Here is a 7,392-nt window from a genome sequence, read left to right as displayed (position 1 = left end):
TGGGGAATAAGAGAGAACCCAGGCCCAGAAAGAACAGAAAGTCCCTAAGATGAATCCAAAAATGTCTACACCAAGACACATAATAATTAAAATGTTAAAAGTAATAATAGAGAGATAATCCTAAAAGTAACAAGAGGAGGGGCACCTGGGTGGCACAGCGGTTAAGCGTCTGCCTTCGGCTCAGGGCGTGATCCTGGCGTTATGGGATCGAGCCCCACATCAGGCTTCTCCGCTATGAGCCTGCTTCTTCCTCTCCCACTCCCCCTGCTTGTGTTCCCTCTCTCGCTGGCTGTCTCTATCTCTGTCAAATAAATAAATAAAATCTTTAAAAAAAAAGTAACAAGAGGAAAGAAAACAGTTACTATATGATGGAATTATATGAGGCTATCAGCTGAACCTTATATCAAAACAACCTTTATAGTCCAGAAGGGATTGGCATAATGCATTAAAAGTGCTAATAGAAAAACCCTACAGCCAAGAATACTCTACCTGGCAAGGCTATCATTCAGAATAGAAAGAGAGATAAATAGTTTCTTTTTTTTTTAAGATTTTATTTATTTGACAGAGATAGAGACAGCCAGCGAGAGAGGGAACACAAGCAGGGGAGTGGGAGAGGAAGAAGCAGGCTCATAGCAGAAGAGCCTGATGTGGGGCTTGATCCCACAATGCTGGGATCACGCCCTGAGCCGAAGGCAGATGCTTAACCGCTGTGCCACCCAGGTGCCCCTTGAGATAAATAGTTTCTTAGTCAAACAAAAATTAATGGAGTTTATCATCACTAAGCCAATATCATAAGAAATGTTAAAGTGAATCTTTTTAGTCAAAAGTAAAGACCTTAAGTAGAAGTACGGAAATTATGAAAAGAAAAAAAAATTATAGGAAAAGTATAGTGTAAAGGTAGGAGATTAATATTTATAAAGCTAGGATATAGATTCCAAGGATGAGATTGTGGATATCTTTGGGGGTTCATTATTCTGCTGCCCATAGTGTGCAACCCATGTATGATCAAAGAAACAAGGAGTCCATTGGGAACTTCATTTCCTGGATGAAAAGACAGAGACTCTGCTCCTTTTTTTCCAGCTAGACACACGAGTATGGGGACAAGATATCTGGAGCAGCTTCAGCAGCCACCTTGTAACAAGGAGACATCAAGAAAGCGGACAAAAAGTCCACATACAAAGGGTGGTGGGATGGGCGAGTAGGTAGCACCTGGGATCTTGATGACAGTTTTGAACAGTAGGACCAATATAAGTGATTGATTTTGTCCGGATGGCTTGTCAGTTGAGGTAAAATATTTTTTTTAAAGCAGTCTGTCTAGTTTTCTGTCATTGGCAACTAAAAGCAATTCTGAATGATAGGTTGCTCCTAGCCTTAATTTCTGGAACTCTACTGTGGGACAGATCTCTGCTTTTCCATGCTTAAAATGTAATATAGACTAAGCTGATTAAATTCATTTATACAGTAATTCATAATAAATGTCTTCAGTCATGGCAAAAAAATAAAATAAAATAGATAAAACACAAATGCAATAAAATCAATTAAATATAGAAAAAATAATCAAGGCATATAGATTGTAAAATGAGGTAAACAGTGACATCATATGTATAAAATGTGGAGTTGGCAGTAAAATTTTGTGCTTTTAGAATGTCTTTGAACTTAAGAAACCAACTTAATATAGACTGTTATACACATAAGACGTTACTTATGAACCCAACTGCAACCACAAAACAAGAAAAAAAATAAAAAAACAAAAAACAAAAACAAACACCCTATAATAAATACATAGAGAATAAAGAGGAAGGAATCCAAGCATAGCACAAAGAAAGCCATGAAACCACAAGGAAGAGAGCAACAATGAAAATATAATGTTTAGAAGTAGGGCAGGGTGTGGGAAACAACAGAGAGTAAAGCAGCCAGGTGCTAGCAAGGTAACACTACCTCCCTTTATCTCCAGGGGAGGGAGTGGTATGCACAGAACCAATAAAGCTGCCCAAAGGGGTTATGACCTTGGTGAAGGAATGCAGTCCCTCCTCAAACCCAGCCTGGTTGGAGTAGGTACATAAATACTCTGAGCTCTTCCGTCTTTCCTCTGATCTGCGGGTTCCTCTCACAGATCAAATATAACAGGGAGCCAGAATACAAGGGAAATGGGGTGATGCAGCCTGAATAGTGGTCCACACAGGTCAGGAGAGTGACGGGTCAAACATAGACTAGCACAGAACCCATGGCAGTGGTCCACAGCATCCAGGTGCTCCTTCTCTGAGGCCACTGCAGAAGATCTGTCAAGGAGCTGTGAAACAGAAATAGCTTGCCTTCCTTTTTACTGTTCCTCCTTTACTCATTAAGGTCTCTACTCAAATGCCCCTGTGACAGAGATGTCTTTCCTGACCATACTATATAAAAAATCATCCATCTCTATCTTTCCTCCCTGCTTCATTTTTCTTCATATCACTTATCAACATGTTACATATTGAGTATTTATTATTTCTCATGTTCCCCAAGTAGAATATAAGCTCCATGAAAGCACTGATTTTCTTTTTTTCCACTGCTTTAGCTCCAGTGTCTAAAACAGTACCTTCCATATACTAGATTCTCTGGAAAAAAAAAATTGAACAAATGAACAAACATGGTCTCTAATGTCATATCCACCTGAACATGCAAGAAGAAACTCTGATTCTTTTTCATACCTCAGCAAAAAATCATTGAATTGTCACCACAAAACCACTGTCTTCTACCATGATTTTCTCTACTCAAACTTACAGGTTAGTGAGGCATGCTCAAAAACTGTTGGAAAAAAGCAAGACCTTGACCAATTGCTCATGTGTTATAGGGATTTTAGTTTTCAAGATATTTCATATGAAAATTTGTATGCCTTTGACTTTTTTTGTGCAATTTGTTGAGTTGGTGATTACAGTCTAAATGCTCTAAATTGTAAAACAAAACAAAAAAAATGTCTAGCTAATTTCTTGTGGTGAGATGACTGCCTTAGTTATTTTTATATCCAGCTGACTCAAGTCAGAGAACCATCTGAAAAGTGTTTCTCTTCACATACTTCTTGTCCCCTGTCTTCTCCAATTTCATGTCCATTTTCCATTTGTAGCATCTCAGAGTCTCTGGGCACCTGAAATGGTGGTTATCTTGTCTTTTTCATTAAAGCTTCGTTTTCCTTCATCTTATCCCCATAGAATACTAGTTTTCATCTTAATTTATTCAGTTACAAAGTTTTATTTTCATAGTGTATTTATTAATGTGGTTGACTTCTTAAAAGATTTTATTTACTTATTAGAGAGACAGAAAGAGAGAGAGAGAGCACAAGCATGAGTGGCGAAAGGACTGAGGGAGAGGAAAAGGGAGAAGCAGACTCCATGCTGAGCAGGGAGCAAGACACAGGGCTTGATCCATGACCCTGGGATCATGACCTGAGCTGGAGGCAGACACTTAACCCACTGAGCCATCCAGGCATCCCAATATGGATGATTTCTGTAAATATACTGCGTATTGTATTTAACTGATGAATCATTGAACATTATATCAAAAACTAATGATGAACTATAACTTGACTAATTGAATTAAATTTAATAAAAATAAATAAATAAACAAATAAATAAAATATGTATTTAATTATAGAAGCCGCTTAGGTTGTTCTACAACAAAATATATGCATTTTGGAGAGCTGTTACAGTAGAAGATAGACATTTAAAATTATGAATATGAGAATGGAAATAAGGGAAAGGACCACAATTTAATTAAGATTGAATCACAATTCTTCTGAGTGATCATGTACTTAATTATTTTAATGATTTCCCTTAAAGGATTAAGTCATATTATGTAATGGTGCTCCTCCAACGAGAGTGGGTCAAAAACACATAGTCGAAAGTCCAAGATGAGTGCTTTCCTGATCCATCTGGAAAACTATCTGCTATGAATTTCACAGGGTTAAAATGTTCACTTCCATGAGTTACATATAACTGTCAAACATAAGTCACATGCTATAGTTAACAGAAACTCTTCAACTAGGACTATGTTCCCTCATTGAGTATTCCTCCCTTCTTTCCTAGTGTCATCTTCTAAACACAGTCTTATGTGTGGAGTATTTTTGGCGAACCAGAGTGCTGTGCCACCACCAAATGGTGGTAACAGCCCATGCTAGTATGCATTAAATGACACTCCTCTTATTTGAGATGGCTTAGACATAATTTTTATTCTTCAGTGACGTGGTATTTTGACTCAGTTTCAAGGATTCCCTCAGCCTTTCCCCTAGGAATTCTGAAGGGGCCATGTTTAATATTGTTAGGAACACAGTTGAATTTTGACATAAAGATTGCAAGTTTTCCAGAACTCAGCTTTGTTTCTCAGTAATACAATGTCAATTGATACATTAGGGTTAGGGTTAGGGTTAGGGTTAGGTAATTTTTTATTCTTCAGTGAAGTGGTATTTTGACTCAGTTTCAAGGATTCCCTCAGCCTTTCCTCTAGGAATTCTGAAGGGGCCATGTTTAATATTGTTGACACAGTTGAAATTTGACATAAAATTGCAAGTTTTCCAGAACTCAACTTTGTTTCTCAGTAATACAATGTCAATTGATGGCTTCTGAGATATTTAAGGGGTGACTTGTTAAGTTGTTAGGGAAACTTCTGAGGGTGTCCTATTCACTGGAAAACTGTTTTTATGTTACTTCAGTTATTTTTTTAAAGATTTGATTTATTTCTTTATTTATTTGGTAGAGAGAGAGAGAATGCACAGAAGCAAGGGAGTAGTGGGCTCCCTGCTGAGCAGAGAGCATGATGTGGAGCTCAATGATATATTTTCAATTTTTTTGGAAATATATCAACACTTTGGAAACACCTATAATGCCTCCTGCTTTAAATTTTATTGTGTTATAAATATCTTCAATCATTCATATTTTATATCACAAATATGAGTCTTTTTTCTTTATTTTTACTTTCCCTTTACTCTGTTCTCAAATGTTTTAAATTATGAACTATTCCAAACATAAAGTTTATTTTCTACTATCTTAAAAAAGAATATTAGTTTTTGCTAGCCACCTTGACCTGTTCTATTATATACATTAGAAAGAGATCAGGTAACTTTAAGACTCAGAAATTATTTTGCAAGGCAGGTCTAGAAAATTAGGTCAATAATTAAATCAGCGGCTTACAAACCTTGGTAAACATGACAATCACTAAACAGCCTGCCAGTCAGATTCTTGAGCCCATTTTAACAGATTATAATTCTGCTAATCTGAGATGGGCACAACAGTGGTATATTTTGTGACATCAGCAAACAACTCCAATGCAAGTGATCAGAAAACCACTCTTTGGAAGCACTGACATAGAATGAAGACTATTTTCTACAGGAGTAAGAGGAATTAATAGTTCTGTTAGATAGATAGAAAAAAGCAACACTGCTAAGTTGATCTGATTCCTAATTTATCATCATACCCATTAATTAATTTTAGAGGGAATTATCCTGAGGTATCTATGTGCTTTGGTTTTGTTGTTGTTGTTGTTTGTTTGTTTTTTCATTCTAGACATGGAGACACTGATCTTTTTTCATGGAATCAACATGAAACTTTTGGAAATGCTGAAGTGCACATTACCATCAAGTACGAATCATGAAGATAATTGACGTACGCTGTTCCTTGTCCTTTTTCAGCACATCATATAGGACGATCAGAAATAAATTTTAAGATGGAGAAAGGAAATGATAAACTTTTTTTTTCTTTTCTGCAGATAAACTCAGTAAAGTGAGTGGACTTTCCCAGGATCTTGAAGGGATTATTGTTATTATTTTTTTAACTGACAAAATGCCCCTTTGCTGATACATCTCTGTTTTACCTATAAGTGACAGTAGGATTTCTGCCATTTACCTGGAGGACTGAAACCTCTCCATTAACATTTTCAGTACACTTAGAACTTCCTTGTTTCTAAGACTGTAGGCAAGAGGGTTTAGGAGTGGAGTGAGGACAGTTCCAAACAGAAAAAGACCCTGATTCAACTTTGGAGTATGGGCAGAACCAGGTCTCATGTAGATGCACATACCTGGACCAAAATAGAGACCCACCACACAGAGATGAGAGGAGCAGGTGGCCAGAGCTTTGTTCCTGCCTTCTGGGGAGTTCATTCGGAGTACAGCAAGGAAGATGACAACATAGGAAGACAAGATGAGAGATAAGGGCAGCAGCAGAACAAGGATGCTTGTTATCACCACTGCCTTCTCATAGGCTGAGATATCCTCACAGACGATCCTAAGCACAGCCATGACTTCACAGAAGAACTGGGGAATCTCTCTGGGGCTACAGATATTAAAATGCAAGGTAAAAGCAGTGTGGCCTAGTGAAGTGAGTGCCCCTCCAGCCCAAGACATGGCAATCATCTGTAAACAAACCCTAGGGTTGATAATGATTGTGTATCAGAGAGGATCACATATAGCCACATAACGATCAAAGCACATGAGAGTTATAAGGATGCATTCTGCAATGGCCACAGTCAGGGAGAAGAAAATTTGAGTCCCACAAGCCAGGAATGTTATGCTCCTCCATCCAGAGAAGAAGTTGGCCGCCATCTTGAGGACAATGCTAGAGGTCAAAGTTAAGTCCATCAAAGAAAGCTAACTGAGAAGGAAGTACATGGGGGTGTGGAGATGGGAATACAACCAAATGAGGAAGATCAGAAGAGTGTTGCCAGTGAAGGCAGCCATGTAGATGAGGAGAATGATGGAGACCATGGCTGTGATGTGTTTAAATTCAGGGAAGAATCCAAGGAGAATGAAATCTGTGGTTTCTGTCTCATTCCACTCCTCATGGCTCTGTCTAATGATAACAGAACGAGAAGAGATTTATTAATATCATTTAAATGAATCAGTTTATTACTTAAGTTTAAGAACAATGGCAAATATAAAAATACTCACCCAGGATCATTTGATTCAGTTCTTACTATTTTTTCTCTATTCCTTATCCATGATTTAATGTGCTTTTAGAAACCAGAGTGTACTTACTAAATGCATTCCATTAACTTTGTGTAATAAAGGTATTTTCATATATTAAAAGAAACTGAATAATTTTAGTTTTTATGTTGTTGTTGTTCAAAATTTTAAAATATGATGAAGAGTTGATAAGTCACAATTTCCCACTGCACTTTGTCTGATTTTTTCACTATTTTAGAAAATTATGCCATTTCCATTCTCATCTTTTAGTGATTTCCTTAGTAATATTTTTGAGGAAAAATTTACACTTATTTCCAGGTCAGATACTATAGATTTTATTTGACTATGAAAAGAATTGCTAATTTATTTTATAGGAAATTTATTTTTATAATTTTAAAACATTTCTACTTTACTCAAGCCTTTTGACTCTGGACATTATAATTTAAGGGAAAGTTGATCATTATGGC

General features: G+C 36.9%; 1 pseudogene; it reads right to left on the bottom strand.

The window, feature by feature from the left end:
- Window positions 1-5,866: 5,866 nt before the first annotated feature.
- On the bottom strand, window positions 5,867-6,910 carry LOC100476339 (annotated as a pseudogene).
- Between the last annotated feature and the right edge of the window lie 482 nt (window positions 6,911-7,392).

The sequence above is a fragment of the Ailuropoda melanoleuca genome, unplaced genomic scaffold (genome assembly GCF_002007445.2).
Source record: "Ailuropoda melanoleuca isolate Jingjing unplaced genomic scaffold, ASM200744v2 unplaced-scaffold7480, whole genome shotgun sequence".
Taxonomy (NCBI): domain Eukaryota; kingdom Metazoa; phylum Chordata; class Mammalia; order Carnivora; family Ursidae; genus Ailuropoda; species Ailuropoda melanoleuca.
This window is presented reverse-complemented; position numbering and strand designations above follow the sequence as displayed.